Source organism: Simochromis diagramma, unplaced genomic scaffold (assembly GCF_900408965.1).
Source record: "Simochromis diagramma unplaced genomic scaffold, fSimDia1.1 OVJJ01000368.1, whole genome shotgun sequence".
In the NCBI taxonomy this organism is placed as follows: domain Eukaryota; kingdom Metazoa; phylum Chordata; class Actinopteri; order Cichliformes; family Cichlidae; genus Simochromis; species Simochromis diagramma.
In genome coordinates this window covers 169,852-186,062 of record NW_024386800.1, presented here as the reverse complement: position 1 = coordinate 186,062, position 16,211 = coordinate 169,852, and the positions used below count along the sequence as shown (strand labels likewise).

The 16,211-nt window shown below is 42.0% G+C and overlaps 1 long non-coding RNA gene across 1 annotated transcript; it reads left to right on the top strand.

The window, feature by feature from the left end:
• The first annotated feature begins 6,274 nt into the window (after positions 1 to 6,274).
• On the top strand, positions 6,275 to 9,820 carry LOC120729375. Its single transcript, XR_005694922.1, has 3 exons — positions 6,275 to 6,477; positions 8,828 to 8,930; positions 9,790 to 9,820. It is a non-coding gene; the product is annotated as an uncharacterized LOC120729375 (long non-coding RNA).
• The last annotated feature ends 6,391 nt before the right edge of the window (positions 9,821 to 16,211 follow it).

Sequence of the window (16,211 nt, the reverse complement as noted above, 5' to 3'; positions counted from 1 at the left end):
GAGGAACGACAACAGTGGCAAAGTTCTTACAAAAACATCTGTAATAACCACACATTCCTAGAAATCGGCGCAGCGCCCTTCTCGTTTGTGGGACTGGAAACTCAACGATCGCCTGTATTTTCGCGGTCACCGGCAGTATCTGTCCCTGACCCACCTGTTTTCCCAGATATGTGATGGTGGCTCTGCCAAATTCACATTTGGCTAGGTTTAGTGTAAGCGAGGCTTCCTGAAAACGGCTGAAAACGAGGGAGAGTGTTTGTAAGTGGTCAGACCAGGTGGATGAGTAAATGACGACATCATCCAAGTAGGCATCGCAGTTATTCACGCCCGCCAGTACTTTGGCCATAAGGTGCTGGAAAGTAGCGGGTGCATTACGCAACCCAAACGGCATAACCGTGTACTGGAGAAAATGATCCGGTGTGACAAAAGCAGATATTTCGGATGCTCTGGGAGTTAAAGGTACTTGCCAGTAACCTTTTAACAGATCAAGTTTGGTTACAAAAGATGCCGATCCCACTCTATCAATACAATCTTCCATTCTAGGAAGAGGAAATGAATCAGGTTTGGTAACCGTGTTAACTTTCCTGTAATCATTACAAAACCGAGGAGTGTTGTCAGGTTTTGGTACCAGCACACACGGTGAACTCCATGCGCTGGCGCTCGGAAAGGCTAAACCGTGTTCTAAGAGATAGTCAACTTCCTTCTGCATTATCGCTCTTTTCACTGGGTTCACTCGATAAGCATGCTGCTTAATCGGTTTATGTCCTTCCACGTCAATGTCGTGGCACAGGACAGCAGTTTGACGAGGATGGTCAGAAAAGAGTGATAAATTATCCTCTATCAGATCAGTGATGTCAGCCCGAGTGGGCTCAGATAGGTGGGCTAAATATGTGTCTAAATCGTCTAGGATCTCCGAATTTTTCAACCGGCCACTACCCAGCGCTTCACTTTTCTGGAGCAGCCCGTCATCAGAGGGTTCATAAGGAGAAACAACACTAGCGGCGCACACTGGAGACGGCGCACCCGAAGGACTCCTCGAGTGATACGATTTTAACATATTAATATGACAAACCCTAGACTTTCTCCGGCGGTCTGGGGTCTGGATCACATAATTGTTGTCACTGAGTTTCTGTTCCACCACATATGGGCCAGCGAACTGAGCTAATAAACTGGACCCTACCACAGGCAGCAACACCAACACTTTGTCTCCCGGCTGAAAACTTCTACGAACAGCCTTTTTATCATAACGAGCTTTCATTTTTGCCTGCGTATGTGACAGATTTTTTCGAGCTAACTGACATGCAAGGTGAAGCTTTTCCCGAAGTCCGCTAACATAATCCAGAACATTATGCTGGGTTTCAGAAGCTTCTGACAACCACTTCTCCTTCAGAAGGCGGAGGGGACCGCGGACCACGTGTCCAAACACCAGATCCATCGGACTGAATCCCAAGGATTCCTGAGTGGTCTCTCTGACGGCAAACAACAATAACGGCAGACCCTCATCCCATTCTCTATCCGACTCTGCGCAGAACTTGCGCAGCATAGCTTTGAGGGTTTGATGGAATCTCTCCAGAGCACCTTGACTTTCCGGGTGGTATGGACTGGATTTTACATGTTTTATGTGCAACTCCTCCACAACCTGTGCAAACACTTTTGAAGTAAAATTTGTTCCTTGGTCTGTTTGAATAACCTTCGGAAGCCCGAAAGTAGAGAAAAACTTAAGTAGTGCTTTTATCACCGGTTTTGCTTTCAGCGTGCGTAGTGGAATTGCCTCCGGAAACCTTGTTGCTGAACACATTATTGTAAGTATGTATTGGTGTCCGGATTTAGTTTTTGGCAGGGGACCCACACAATCCAATATTACTTTTTCAAATGGCTCACCTATTACTGGAATAGGATGTAACGGAGCAGGTGGGATGGGTCTGTTAGGTTTCCCCGCCATCTGACATGTGCTACAGGTACGGCAATATGCCACCACATCAGCTTTCAACCCTGGCCAAAAGAAGTTGCGCAACACCCGATGATAAGTTTTGTTCACCCCAAGATGTCCAGCCATGCTGGCATCATGCGCTAAGCTAAGCACCTGCCCTCGATGTGGCTTCGGCACCACCACCTGCGTAGCACCAGACAAACCACACCGGTCAGAGGACCACCTCCTCATAAGAACTCCATCTTGCACAAAATAAGAAGTGGGAGATCCACTTCCTGCACTCTTAGCTGCAGATAGAAAACAGGGAGCCAGTGATGAGTCATTCTGCTGACCAGTTATCAATGCAGCCCTATTCAATTTCTCATCCAGCTCTGGCATCAGTTTTGTTACATCATTTCCGCTTGCTATTCCGCCACTCTCACGGCTGGGAGATTTTCTTTTGTCTAGCGTCGCCATAAACGTGTCAGCAACATCCACAACATCATCAAATTTGCGCGATTGCGCACGAGTAATAGCACAAACAGGAAACACACTTGATAAAGGGGCGGCAACATCAGTGACAGAAGAAATAGGTGTTTCCACCACTTCAGGCGGTGGGAAAACTGTTCCCCCAGCCAAGTCATTTCCTAGAATAAATGAAACCCCTTTAATAGGCAACTGGGAACTCACCGCAACTTTAACATGCCCCGTTTTCATGGGCGAATGCAAATGTACTTTGTGTAGCGGCGCCCGAAGAACGCTCATCTTAATTCCCCAAACCAACACGTCTGAATCACAAGCGGTTTTATCTGACAATGGCAGTACACTATCCAACATAAACGACTGATGCGCACCTGTGTCCCGAAGAATAGTAACAGGCACTTTATCCCTCTCTTCTCCCGTCACAGAAACAAAGCCTTTCGTGATAAATGGTTCAAAACGTGGCTCTATTTCCACATCCGCATGGTGCAAATCACGGGTGGGAGTGGAATGTGATTTAGGCAAAGGGACAACTTTGATGAGTCCTACGCCTGCTGGATTTTTAGAGCCTTTGCGCTGCTCTTTCCTCCGGAGCGCAGGACAGACAGCGATCAGATGTCCGGGTTCGCGACAATAAAAACAGTCGCGATTAACACCACCCTCCTGTCTATCTTTCAGTCCTATCTTTGGTGACTTTTTTTTCCTTTCCTGTCCCACCCTGATATTCTGTGAGACAGCGGCTGAAAATATAGTTTTGTGGGTGAGAGTAAACTCATCAGCCATCACTGCCGCTTTAGCAAGAGAGGTCACCTTTTGCTCATTCAGATAAATGACTACTTGGTCCGGCAAACATTTTTTGAATTCCTCTAACAAAAGAAGCTCTTTCAGCCCCTCGAGATCCTTTACTTTACTGGCCTGCAACCATCGTTCAAACAAGCGACTCTTTTCACGGGCAAACTCCACAAATGTCTGATTGGCGGTTTTTTCACACTTCCTAAATCTTTGGCGGTAGGCTTCTGGGACGAGCTCATATGCCTGCAACACAGTCTTCTTCATGATGTCATAATCCAGGCTATCTTCAATTGATAAACTGGTACACACCTCCTGGGCTTTTCCAACCAGTTTGCATTGCAACAGCAGCGGCCAGAATTCCTTCGGCCAGCTTAACGCGGCCGCTATACGCTCAAAAGCGTTAAAATAGGAATCCACTTCGGCCTCACGAAACGGGGGGACCAGTTTAACGTGCCTAGTGATGTCAAAACCTGTTGGGACCGCGGTGGACGTACTAGGATGACTAGAGGCAGATGTGGAGGGCTTTCGCTCCAGCTCCAAAGCTCTGACACGGAGGTGCATTGCTTGTACCTCAAGCTCTTTAGCACGGGTTTCCACCTCCCTTATACGGAGGGTCAAACGGAGATCTTCCGTAGACCGCCCCGCCAGGGGTTCCCCGGCCGTACCAGACCCAGCTGCTTCAGTCTTTGCCCTAGCAGCATCAGAGTCCGCCTCGGCTGCATCAGAGTCCGCCTCGGCTGCATCAGAGTCCGCCTCGGCAGCATCAGAGTCCGCCTCGGCAGCATCAGAGTCCGCCTCGGCAGGTAGCACGTTAACAGGCCCTTTGGCATCCAGCCCCGGCTCAGCCTCCGGAGCCACCTTCACACCCCCGCCATCAGGCTGCTCTACAGCTGCCTTCGGGGCAGGAAGGATGCCTCGCTCCACCAGCTCTGCACACAAAGCGTCCCTAACCTCCGCTTTGCGGGCACCATAGGACACTTGAATATCATAACAACTAGCGATAATAAGCAAATCCGCTTTCCTGCACTTCACTATTTTATCCCATGAAGGCGGAGTAACAAAATCATCCAAAGAAAACTCCATAATTCCACACACCTACCACCCCCACACCCAAGAAAACCGCCAACAGACCAAACACACGCGAAAACCCACAGAAAAAAAGCAGAGGACGAGCCCCCAATTCATGTTACGACCCGTCTAGGGCCAGGCCATAACATGAGCGAGGCACTCGCTTCCCCCCCAAGACCCAAGCAGTCACACGAAACCAATCCGTTAGATATGAGGTGATTTATTTACAATGTGAATAAAGAGAACCAAAACGGGAGTGTCAACACGTCAGGGTGAGCCAAGGCCAAAACAATAAACAAAACAAACCTACACAAATCCCGCACCCCTGACCTTACCAAAACAAAGTCAAAAATAAAGACAGAGTCTAACCTCCTTAACTAACTCAAAACAGGAGAAAACGGGTGGTCAAAAGAAACGGCAGCTCACCCCTACCCACTCCACTTCCACAATTTTCGAACGTATACTGCAGCCAGCGGCTACCACAGGACTACTGCTGGGTGATGAGGAGAAACGCGAGGACCTCTCCCGCTGTAGCACTCCAGCCTCCTTTTAATGGGCGGGTCCTCCAGCTGGATCCAATCACGCCGGGGCAGTATATCCAGGCACCAATCGGAACAGGGCCCTGGCACAGCTAAATTAACATAGAAAAAACACAACACCTGCACAAACAAACACATGGACATACAAGTTCGTAACAGTGAGATATAAAACTTGCAGGATACCAGCTCTCGAGGCCTAGAGTTTCACACTCCTGCTGTTGTGTGTAAAATGTGATGCCAACTGAAACTGGAAAAGATTCTGCAGTGTCACAAACAGCTCACAGCCAATGAGCTCTGCGCTTTATATCCTCCTTCAGGCGGCCGTGCCGATCAATAATTGGACGGATGCTTTCAGCTCTGCTCTCACTGCTAGCATTGTTTCTGGATGTGTGTTTAAAGCCAGCTGTCTCTGTCACCAGTGAGCTGTAGGCTGCAGCAGAGTATAGATGTATGATATTCATGAGTGTCTGAAAGAAACTGAGGACATTTATAGATCCTAAGGCCCATTTAGAGTCTCCTCAACATGAAATCCAGCTTCATGTTTATATTTCACCAAAGCAGGAAGTGCTGAGCTCAGCAAATCCATTTATTATTGACCTGGTTAGAATCCCAATGAGGAGAGCAACATTTATTATGTTGATTATCAGCAGAAAGGAAGAACCAATCATTCCTCAGATTCATGTTTATCCACATTATCAATAAAAGCCAGAAGCATAAAAAGACATTTATCAATAAATATTCTGAACATTTGTTTAAAAGAAAAATGAGCAGAATTAAAGAGCTTTTTATACGTTTCACCTTTTTAGGTTCACAGAGTCAAATTTAGCTTGAAAGTCAAAACAAAGAAATCCCAGATTTCCATCTTAATGAATGAAATGACTTAAAGTCAGTCAGCTGTTTTCTGCTTTATACTTTTACTTGTTGTGTTAGTAAAGTAAATTTAAAAGTTACTGCACCAACGCGCTATGAATACTACTGTTACTACTGTTACGACTGCAGGGTGTTCAGAATGTCGCTGCCAGGCTTCTGATAAAGCAACACAAACACTCCCATGCCACTCCCCTGCTGGTTCAGCTGCACTGGCTCCCTGTCAAGTTCAGGGCCCATTTTAAGATCATAATCATGACTTATAGGGCCCTGCACGGTGTAGCTCCAACTTACATAAGTGATCTTCTTCTTCCTTATCACCCCAGCAGGTCCCTGAGGTCTTGTGACCACGGGTTGCTGGTTGTCCAGCATACAAGGTCAAAAAACAAAAGGTGACAGAGCGTTTGTATCAGTGGCTCCCAGACTCTGGAACTCGCTCCCTTTGAGTTTGAGATCTGTGGACTCAGTCATGTCTTTTAAAAAGCAGGTAAAAACGAATCTGTTTAAATTTGCTTTTGGTTGATTTTGTTTTGTTTGAGATTTTAATGTCTGTTTTCTGCCTCTGTAAAGCACTTTGTGATTTTCTCTTGAAAGGTGCTATATGAATAAAATTTTACTTTTTACTTTACTTTACTCAGCGTCACCCTGAGCCAGTCCGAGCAGTCAGACAACATATTTTGAGCCCAGCACATGAAGGTGTGGCTCTCTCACACTTTTCAGGTAGAGTCCCGCCTCCTTCCAGGAAGCAGCTCACCTTTTGTCTGTGTTTAGTGTCCAGGTGTGGAGTGGAGCTTGTTGTTCGTGTCTCTGTGTGAAGAAACTGTAAGTTTGCTTTGTTTCCTCCTTTAACAGTTTGAATGTTTGTTTCTGCTCTGTCATGTTTGGACCAGATGTTCAGCTCTTCTTTCAGGATAAACTTTAATCACTCTTGTGTTTGAAGACAAATCCACATGATTATGGATTATTGATATTCAGTAACTCTGTACTGAAACATTTGTTACTGTGAACAACAATTTTAATCAGTCTGTGTGGAACACTGATCAGTAATCTGATGTAACATTGACCTTCCTTTAAATAAAATAATTTTGCTCTTAAGAAGTTGATATTTACGTTTTACTGAAGTGACATAAAAAAAACCACAATGAGTATTTAGGCATGTTTAAAATCCTACTATCCTACTGATAATATCTGCATGTGGAGGTTTACATGCATAATGTGCAGAAAACTCTCTGAGAAAAAACGTGTTTGAACTTTTTATTGTGTTCCATTGTTTTCATGTTCACTTTGTACTCAGTTCTCCTGGATTTGGTTCCAAACCTTTTCCAACTAATGCCTTGAATCTTATCTTAAACACAATTACAAAGTTCCATAATGGTATCTCAAGATGAATTGATACATGTTAAACTTAGTTCGTTGTAATTAAGTACTCTTAGTGAGTTATAAAGTTAAAGTTTCACAGCCTGAAACACATTTATAGCTCCATACACCTCACACAAGAATGTGTGAGGTGTATGGTTCAGAACCCTGATTCTATTTAAATTTGTTGAAAGGTAAATACACATTAACTGTTAAAGAAGGTTGTTTTTGTTCCCTTTAAGAAAATTTATTCCACGGATAAGAGGAGATTCATTTAACCCTTTGTCTGTGCTCTGTAGCAACTTCATTATTCTATAAAAAATACATTTTTAGAGTAGGTATATGTAAAGGTTAACATCACCACACAGGACACAATGAGAAACACAAATAATCACAAATGAACATTACTTAGTGCTGTTATCTGCTATCAGAGTCCTTATATATCAGGGACTCAGTGAACTCTGTCTCTTGTAACTTAGTTGGAAATGTTCAGGTGTGAAGGCCTAAACCACTTTAACAGAATCGGATGGTTGTGTCCAGATGATCAGGTCTGAGACCTGGTTGTCTCCTGGTCAGCAGAGTTGAGGACCTATAAATCAGGAAGCAGCCTGCTGGTGTTTTCTTGTAACAAGGACTCAGATTTGTTAATAACAAACAGAAGTAAGGATTAAAAAACGGAAAGAACAGAGTGGAATATCATTTTAATAACCTCGTCAATAGTCAGACACTCTCAGACATGAGGAAATGTTCAGGTAAACAATCCCCTGCTGGCAGCCGATGATTGAGGCGTCACAGAAACTGTTGGAACAGAAAGAGCAGAACAGGACATGAGACATTTTTATTTGCTTTACCTACATAAAACAAATCTGATGTATGATTTAACATATAAATCAAATATACTAATATGTGTTAGTGTTCAAACAGGTCTGTTAAATAACATGTTGTTACTGTTGGTGCCTCACAAAGATCAGCTGTGCTGGAAACTGAAACTATGCTGTGTGCAGTTATACCAGTTTTTCTAGTTTAAACTTCAATGAAAATTATTACCTTGGCTGAAAACACCAAACATCATAAAAAGCAGTTTTGTTTCTTACAAATATGGTGGAAAACAAAGGAGGGAAATAATGCTGACTTGGAAAGTTTTAGAGTTTTTAGTTTGTATCACTTTGAAAGACAGCCGTTAAAAGTATGTTGTTTTACTTTTTTAAAAACTATTCATATTTTTTTCTCTCTGATTGATGTTCCTCAGTTAACACTTCCTCCCAACCATCTGCATGTCTGAAGCACATTTAACATAATCACTCAAATGGTAAATGGTCTGTATTTGTATAGTGCTTTACACATCCAGTCATTCACACATTGGTGATGGCAGCTACTTTGTAGCCACAGCCGCCCTGGGGCGCACTGACAGAGGCGAGGCTGCCGGACACTGGCGCCACTGGGCCCTCTGACCACCACCAGTAGGCAACGGGTGAAGTGTCTTGCCCAAGGACACAACAACTGAGACTGTCCGAGCTGGGGCTCGAACCGGCAACCTTCCGATTACAAGACGAACGCCCAACTCTTGAGCCACGATCACCCCCTATGTTGTTTTACCACTACCAAGCTATGTTAATTTTAACAATGATGTATTTTTCAAAGAACTTTACTCATAATTATAATTTTGGAGAAAGACACAAAGTCATTTCCTTATGTTAATAAAATGAAGCCACTTAGAGAGAAGAACAGGGAAATGAGACAAATTTAAATCTGACATAAATGATCAGAAATTTATCTTAAAATCTGCTTCCTCCTCCTTGCACCTCTCCTGCTTCAGGTGGAGTCCCGCCTCCTTCCAGGAAGCAGCTCACCTGTGTGTCCGTGTTTAGTGTCCAGGTGTGGAGTGGAGCTTGTTGTTCATGTGTGTGTTTGAAGAAACTGTAAGTTTGCTATGTTTGCTCTGTAAAACAGTTCGTCTTTAGTAGTGCAACAGGGAGTGAGACATTTCTGTTTACTTCACATAACATAAATCTGATTCATGATCTGAATTAATGTGTATAAGAGAATTAAACTGATGTGTTAGTCTACATATAATTATTAAACAAACAAACAAATATCCAAAATCTGCAGCAGATGTTATCAGAGAGCTGCTGAACATGTTTTCATGTTAGTATCTGTATCATCCATGGAAAAAGTACTGATTCAGTTCACCAACAAGGTTCAGGGGAATGGCTGCAATATTTCCCAAACAGAGCCATCCAATAACAAAAGAGAGAATTATTTCTCTTTTTGAATTTGTTTCTGCTTAATTAGCAATCAATAATTGAACATAAATATTACACTCAAGTAGGTAATAAAGCCATCAACCTAAATTTACAAAATTAAACACCATCAAACAAAAATAGAAATAAATGAGTGTTTGCACAATAAAAGCAATGGTTTTATGTTAAACTAGAGCTGAACACCAATGAGATTGAGCAGGTTTTTAAAAGTTTTTAAATTAATGAGAAATTGGGCTGCTCATATGATAAGGGGCAGGTTAAAGGTCAGAAGCCAAGACCAAAAAGACTCTATCAAAATAAAAACAAAGTCTTCTTATTTTGAAAATTTCTGCACACACTATTCCTGAATTTACATAGACAAAATGTCACTTCTTATTTATCTCATTAGCAGTAAATTGGAGTGCGTGTTGTTCTCTGCACATTCAACGGGAATAATCAGTGTGTGTCAGTGAATGCATCTTGTGTCCTTCATGATTTCAGTTGATGTGCACATGAATGATTTGTGTTTTCTCTGCAGGTGAAGGTAGAAAGTGTGTGTGAGCTGATGTGAATTGAGCAGCATGGATCAGTGTGAGGACAGAGAGGAGGGAGTCCCTCCCTCTAAAAGCACTCTGTGTGGGGAACATGAGAGCCAGACCAAAGCTCAGAGGTAAGATGACCATCTCCAACTGTCCTTGACTCTTCTCCATGTCTCAGCTCAGCACTCACATCACTGCTCCATCATTATTCACAGGAACCAACCTGGACCTACACCTAGCTGTGTGTCCTTACAGAGCAGCGACTCTAAAGAGCACTACGTTGATTTTAAAGCCCAGCAAGCGTCTGCTGCAGAGAGGTGAGCTCTTTAAGTTCATGTACAATAAATAGTTCATGTACAATAAATAAATAAATAAATAAAACAACTGACTGTGGATTATCAAACTGTACAAAGCCTGGTTACCTCTGTACAGAAGTCCCTGAGCCTCTGATCCTTGGGATATTATCACGATAGGTTAGTGAAAACTTATTTAAGCCAGTTGTAAGCAGGGTTCCCCAACACATACTACCTCGTCTGAATGGTTCCCCCTCAAGTAAGGGGGAAGATACAATCAACAGCCATCTTCATTAATGGTAGGAGCAACAACTGAGCACAAGATTGATAAATGACATTGAATTTCAGAGAGGATACATTATAATTTAATTTAGCAAGGGCAATGCAAAAAGCACAATCAGTTAAAAATAATCAAATCATTGTGAATTTGGGGTGGTGCCCAGAGCACAACTTCCTGTTCCTGCATACTGTGGTGTTTTTATGTAGCTTATCTGAAAAAACATTGTATAAACAACGTTTATATAACTTCTTATTTCATTGTGTATTCCTTACGTTTCCAAAGTGTCTTTAGGGTTTCGCTTGCTTAGCTTATCTCATAGCCGACTTGCTAACAGCATGGCCTCTTCAACTGTCCCCCTACACTTTCCTGCTCATTGTGTCGGATATTTAGTTACTCCTCTGCCTTCTTTAGCAGTATTGATACTTGTAATAAATGTAGCCTATTTACAGCTCTGGAGACAGGAACACTGAACTGGACACTCGGCTTCGCACACCCTGAAAAACCTGTAGATAGCCAGGCCCCTGTAGTAGGTACAGCTGAAAATAGAATAGGCCCCACTAGCTGTCCCTAGGGATACACTCCCCAAGCGGCCAGGGAAACAGGATGGCTGGGGGACAGTGAGGCAGAAGCATAGTCTTAAACAGAAGCCTTCTAGGGGGATTTAGGTAGATGCTAAAAATGACAGCCTCAACATGGCATTTAATCTGTTATTAGACTCAATTGGCTTCTCTCAAAATCTAGAAGAACCCACCCACCACTTTAACGACACTCTAGATCTTGTTTTAACATATGGAATAGACACTGAACATTTAACAGTGCTTCCTGAAAACCCTCTTCTGTCTGATCATTTCCTGACAGAGGCGGAGCCAGACATTTGAAACACCCGGGGCTTAGCCCTAAAGGGTAGTATGCATGTGGGATTATTTTTTTCCCTTAGGAGGGGGGGTTAGAAATGACTGAAAGATTAATAGGCTCTGTTTTGAGTTTTGTTCAAAAAAGAATGACTTAATATAGGGAAAAATATATATCACATGTGCAGGACACCTTAACCAGACCCAGAACTGATCCGGAATTAAAACAGGACTACAACAGTTCAAAATCAGGGCTACTGAGGACTTAACCAAGACAGAACCAGAATCAGAACTAGATGATAGTAGCACTAAAAATCATCATAGACCTGCACTACACTTATTTTTTAATTTTACCAAAGTACAATATTTAGATTGAGAAAAGTTTATATAATTATTTAGCCTTATTGTGCAAACAAGCCTGCATAACTTAATAAATACAGAATTTGAAAAATAACAAACCTTAAAAGAAACACTAGGTACAAGATACATGAGTACCTATGATACGGTGATACTTCTGGTAAACGACCATTTGACTAACATGTGTGTCTCACCTGCTCTTGTTCATCTCTGTTCCTCTCTCTCTCTCTGTGCTGACAATCAAGCCAAACACCAACATCATCAAATATACAGTTGAAACCAGATATTTACTCTTCAGATCAAAACACAAACACTTTTTTAATTGTAACATCAAATCAGACTAAATGTTTATTTTTTTAGATTGATAAATATAAAAACCATATTTGTTAACTTTAAGAGTAAAGAGAGAAACTATCTGTATTTCTTAATTGCAAATGGCACCAAATTGTATTCAAAATTGAGCCACACTTATGGAGCTCCACAGTTCTTTTCCTGGTGTTTTGGTTGACATCTCTTGATGTTCCCATGTCACAGAAACAGGCTCTGTGTTTTGCCTTATATGCATCCACAGCTGTGCCACCAGTTTACTCACATGGACTCTACTAACCTATCAGAAGCTTCTTCAGCTCAGAATGGAATCGTCTGGAGTTTCTTATTAATTAACAATAAACTTAGTGTATATGTGCTCCTGAATTTGATGAAAGTGATAAAAAAAAGACAGCTCTGTCTCTCTTTATTCTGACATTTAACTAATTCAAAAGATATTTCAATATTAATCTAAAACAAAAGTTTACTCTAAATTGATGTTGTACAGTAAAAATGTTTTATGTTTTCTCCCTAAAGTGTAAATATCTGGTTACAAATGTGAATATCCTGCTGTGTACTGAAATCCCTCTTGTTTTGCATAGAAATATACTGAACAACATATAAATCATAATATATAAAATAACATTTACCTGAGTTTTTTCTTCGAAAGAACCCTCTAATGTCCATTCTTATATTTCAGTACATAACTGAAACCGATTTAGTCGGGGAGGGTAACAACTGAAAATATGAAATAAAAACACATAAGCTAAGACTCTCTAAAGAAACAGCATTTGTTCGGCTTTTCATTTCACCATTTGTTGATTCACTTGAAGAGCAAGTAACGTAATATTGGTCAAGTGATCAGTTTGATATCAATCTTTTGTGATACACCGTCATATTTACATTATTTGTACGGTATGAATCATTTGCTTTGGTACCTGGTCAAACTTAAGCTCTCCTTAGTATGGCTGGCTCCGTTTCTCCAACAGTGCACTCACAGGCAGCAGCTGCCCCGCCCCCTCGCTCAGTTGCTTAGTGCCTGAGCTCGGATCATACCAATATCAGGGGGGATTCACGCACAGTCGTAAATTCCCACAGTGTGCACTATGTGCTTCGAATGTTGTGTGTACTTTTTGTTTTATACAGTTGTCAGCCAGGCATGTAGCTATGAAAAAATTACACTCCAAAATACCCCGGGCTTCTGTTAAAACAACCCGGGCTTAAGCCCAGTAAGCCACCCCCACGCTCCGCCCCTGTTTCCTGATAACATTTAAATTTACAATAATTGATTACACAGCAGTCGGGAGTAGACTTCTTCACAGTAGATGTCTTTCTGAAAGTGCTGTACCTAAGTTAAAGAATATAATCCACCCACTGTTATAATGAAGGTCAACACAGAGCAGAGCAGCCACCTGAACATTTCTCCAACAATAAACATGGCCAACACCATTGCTGTTGTGTGTGTCACCCATGATACTCGTTTCCCTCGCTGCTCTGTCTCTTAGTTCATAGTTTCCATTTTAAATTTTATTTTATTTTCTTGTTTGTTTTGGGTTTTCTGCATCAATAAAGCTGCCGTTTTCAGTTACCTCCTGTGTGTTCAAGTCATGTGTTTGTGCCCAACCTTTGCCTGCCACACATCACATTCATGAGGGTTTGATTATGATTTCATTTCCACTTGATTCTGCGCTATTCTGCATTAAACGTTCAGTGTAACTGAGTTCTGACTGATTTTTCTAATAATAATAACATTAAAATAATGTCTTGTCTTGTTGTTATAATGCCTCATTATGTTAATCTTATTCTTCCTTATTCCTCCAGAGTTGACCGGGAGAGCTCAAAGATTCCCGGCGGTCAGTCTTCCCAGCAGCATCAAACTGATCTGAACCCTATATTTATGGTATGTACAACAACTACTTTTTTTCTTTTTTAATGTTGTGCCTCGGGAAGTAGAGCCACTTTTCGATCAAACACAAGGTTGGTGGTAAAACCTTTGGTTTTTATTTTTTCTGTAGTACTGGAAATGAGCCAAGGCAAGGCAAAGTGAGGCAAATTGGGAATCCAGTTCTGCACCATTTAAAGAAAATGATACATTCTGGCAGCTGGGCTTGCCCAAACAATTTTAAAGTATGTCTTATTATATGTACCATTTACTAATTTGACCAATCTTGACCTCAGCAGCTGCATTTTATCCATAAACTGTTTGCTGTATTCTGATTGTCCAGCGTTAGGTCTAGTGTCTAGCATTAGGCTCCAAACATTCCTTTTTGATAAAGCTAATACTTAAGGATGGATCAGGTGATCTGTCTATCTGTCTATCTCTGAAGAGACAGATATCTGTAGATAGAGAGTGAGAGATAGATATCTCTTTACTGTGTGCATCTTCCATTTCCCGTTTGTTTTTTTTTGTGTTTGTCATTCTTGATCTCCCTGTTTTCCTGTCTTATCTTTCACCAGCCATTGAGTCAGTATTATTGGGTGACTGTGACATTCACATGGTGTTCTGTTCTGTTCAAGGTCCTGCAGGACAACATCATCACTTTTGTGAGAAATGAACTGGAGAGGATACAAAAGGTTCTAAGCTCAGATAACTCAGAATACTTGCAATGTCAAGGGGGTTGTGCGGATGTTTTGGAAGGTGAGGATGAAGAGCAGAGGAGGAGCACCAAAGAGGCATTTGTGAAGATCACACTGCACTTCTTAAGGAGAATGAAGGAGGAGAAGCTGGCAGCCTATCTAAAGAGCAGTAAGGGGATATTTCCAAAAAAAGCAGACATTTCCAAAGTCAAGATAACTGCGGCCAACTTAAAAACTAGAAAATCCAGCGGCACTACCCAATCTTAAATCTTCACCATTATAAAAATACAATAGAAAATGATGTATTTCTTCGGAATTGCATTTAGAAAAATGATAAACCACACAGGATATTGACTATGAATTGCTAATGCAACCCAGCACTCTGCAAAGTGTTAAGCCAATGTGTGACCCACCTCCCGCTAGGACAGGTTAAATACAAGAGCAGTATATTTAGACAAGAGTAATATTGTTTGAACTCACTTTATATATATATATATACATCTAAAAACATTTAGATATATACATTTAGTATATAGAACTACCGTATTTTCACGACCATAAGACGCACTGTACTAAAAGGCGCAATCTCAGTTATGTGTGCCATTACTGTATTTAACACACACATAAGGCACACTGGATTATAGGGCGCATACAAGTACCGTATGCGTATTTAAAAATAAAGCAGGAGCAAAACTGAGTTTGGTACTAACATTTTTATTACCAGTAATCGTCATCATCAACAACACACAAGCATACAAGTGTGCGTATTTAAAAATAAAGCAGGAGCAAAACAAAGTTTGGTACTCACATTTTTATCATCAATCAAACCCATCGAAGTCCTCATCCTCTGTGTCTGAATTGAACAGCTGCGCTAAATCTCCATCGAACATGCCAGGTTCACTTTCTTCACTGTCAGAGTCACTTTCCGTGCCGTGCGGCTCCTCGGAAATGATGCCGGCTTTTGCGAAAGCTCGAACAACAGTGCCAGCAGACATGTTAGCCCAAGCATCTACAATCCATTGGCAAATTGTGGCGTAACTCGCCCGGTGCTGCCTTCCACTCTTGGTGAAACTGTGGTCTCCATCGGTCATCCATCGCTCCCAGGCCGCTTGCAGCCTTACTTTGAACGGGCGGTTCACACCGATGTCCAGCGGTTGGAGTTCCTTTGTCAGGCCTCCCGGAATGACAGCAAGCTCACAGTTCATTTGTTTCACTAGTTTTTTCACATCGGCTGTGAGATGGGCACGCATAGAGTCACAGATTAAGAGTGATGGTGATGCGTGGAAAAAACCACCTGGTCTCCTTACATACACCTCCCTCAGCCAGTCTTTCATCCTTTCCTCATCCATCCAACCCTTTTCATTTGCCTTAATGATGATTTCTGCTGGAAACTTCTCTTTAGGCAAAGTCTTTCACTTAAAAATCACCATAGGCAGCAGTTTCTGTCCATTAGCATGGCAGCCAAGCACAACAGTAAAAGAAGACTTTTCATACCCCGTTGTGCGTATCGCTACCGTGCTGGTCCCCTTCTTCTCCACAGTGTGACTCACCGGGATGTCGAAAGTGAGCGGGACCTCGTCCATGTTTGTGATGTGGCTGGGCTGGATGTTTTTGTCGCCAATGTGTTTGCTGCAGTAGGAGCGGAAGATGGCCAGCTTTTCATTATAATCCACTGGAAGTTGCTGCGCTACCGTATTCCTGGTCCGGATGGAAAAATGGCACCGTTTCATAAAAAGTGAAAGTGAAACTGCTTTTAG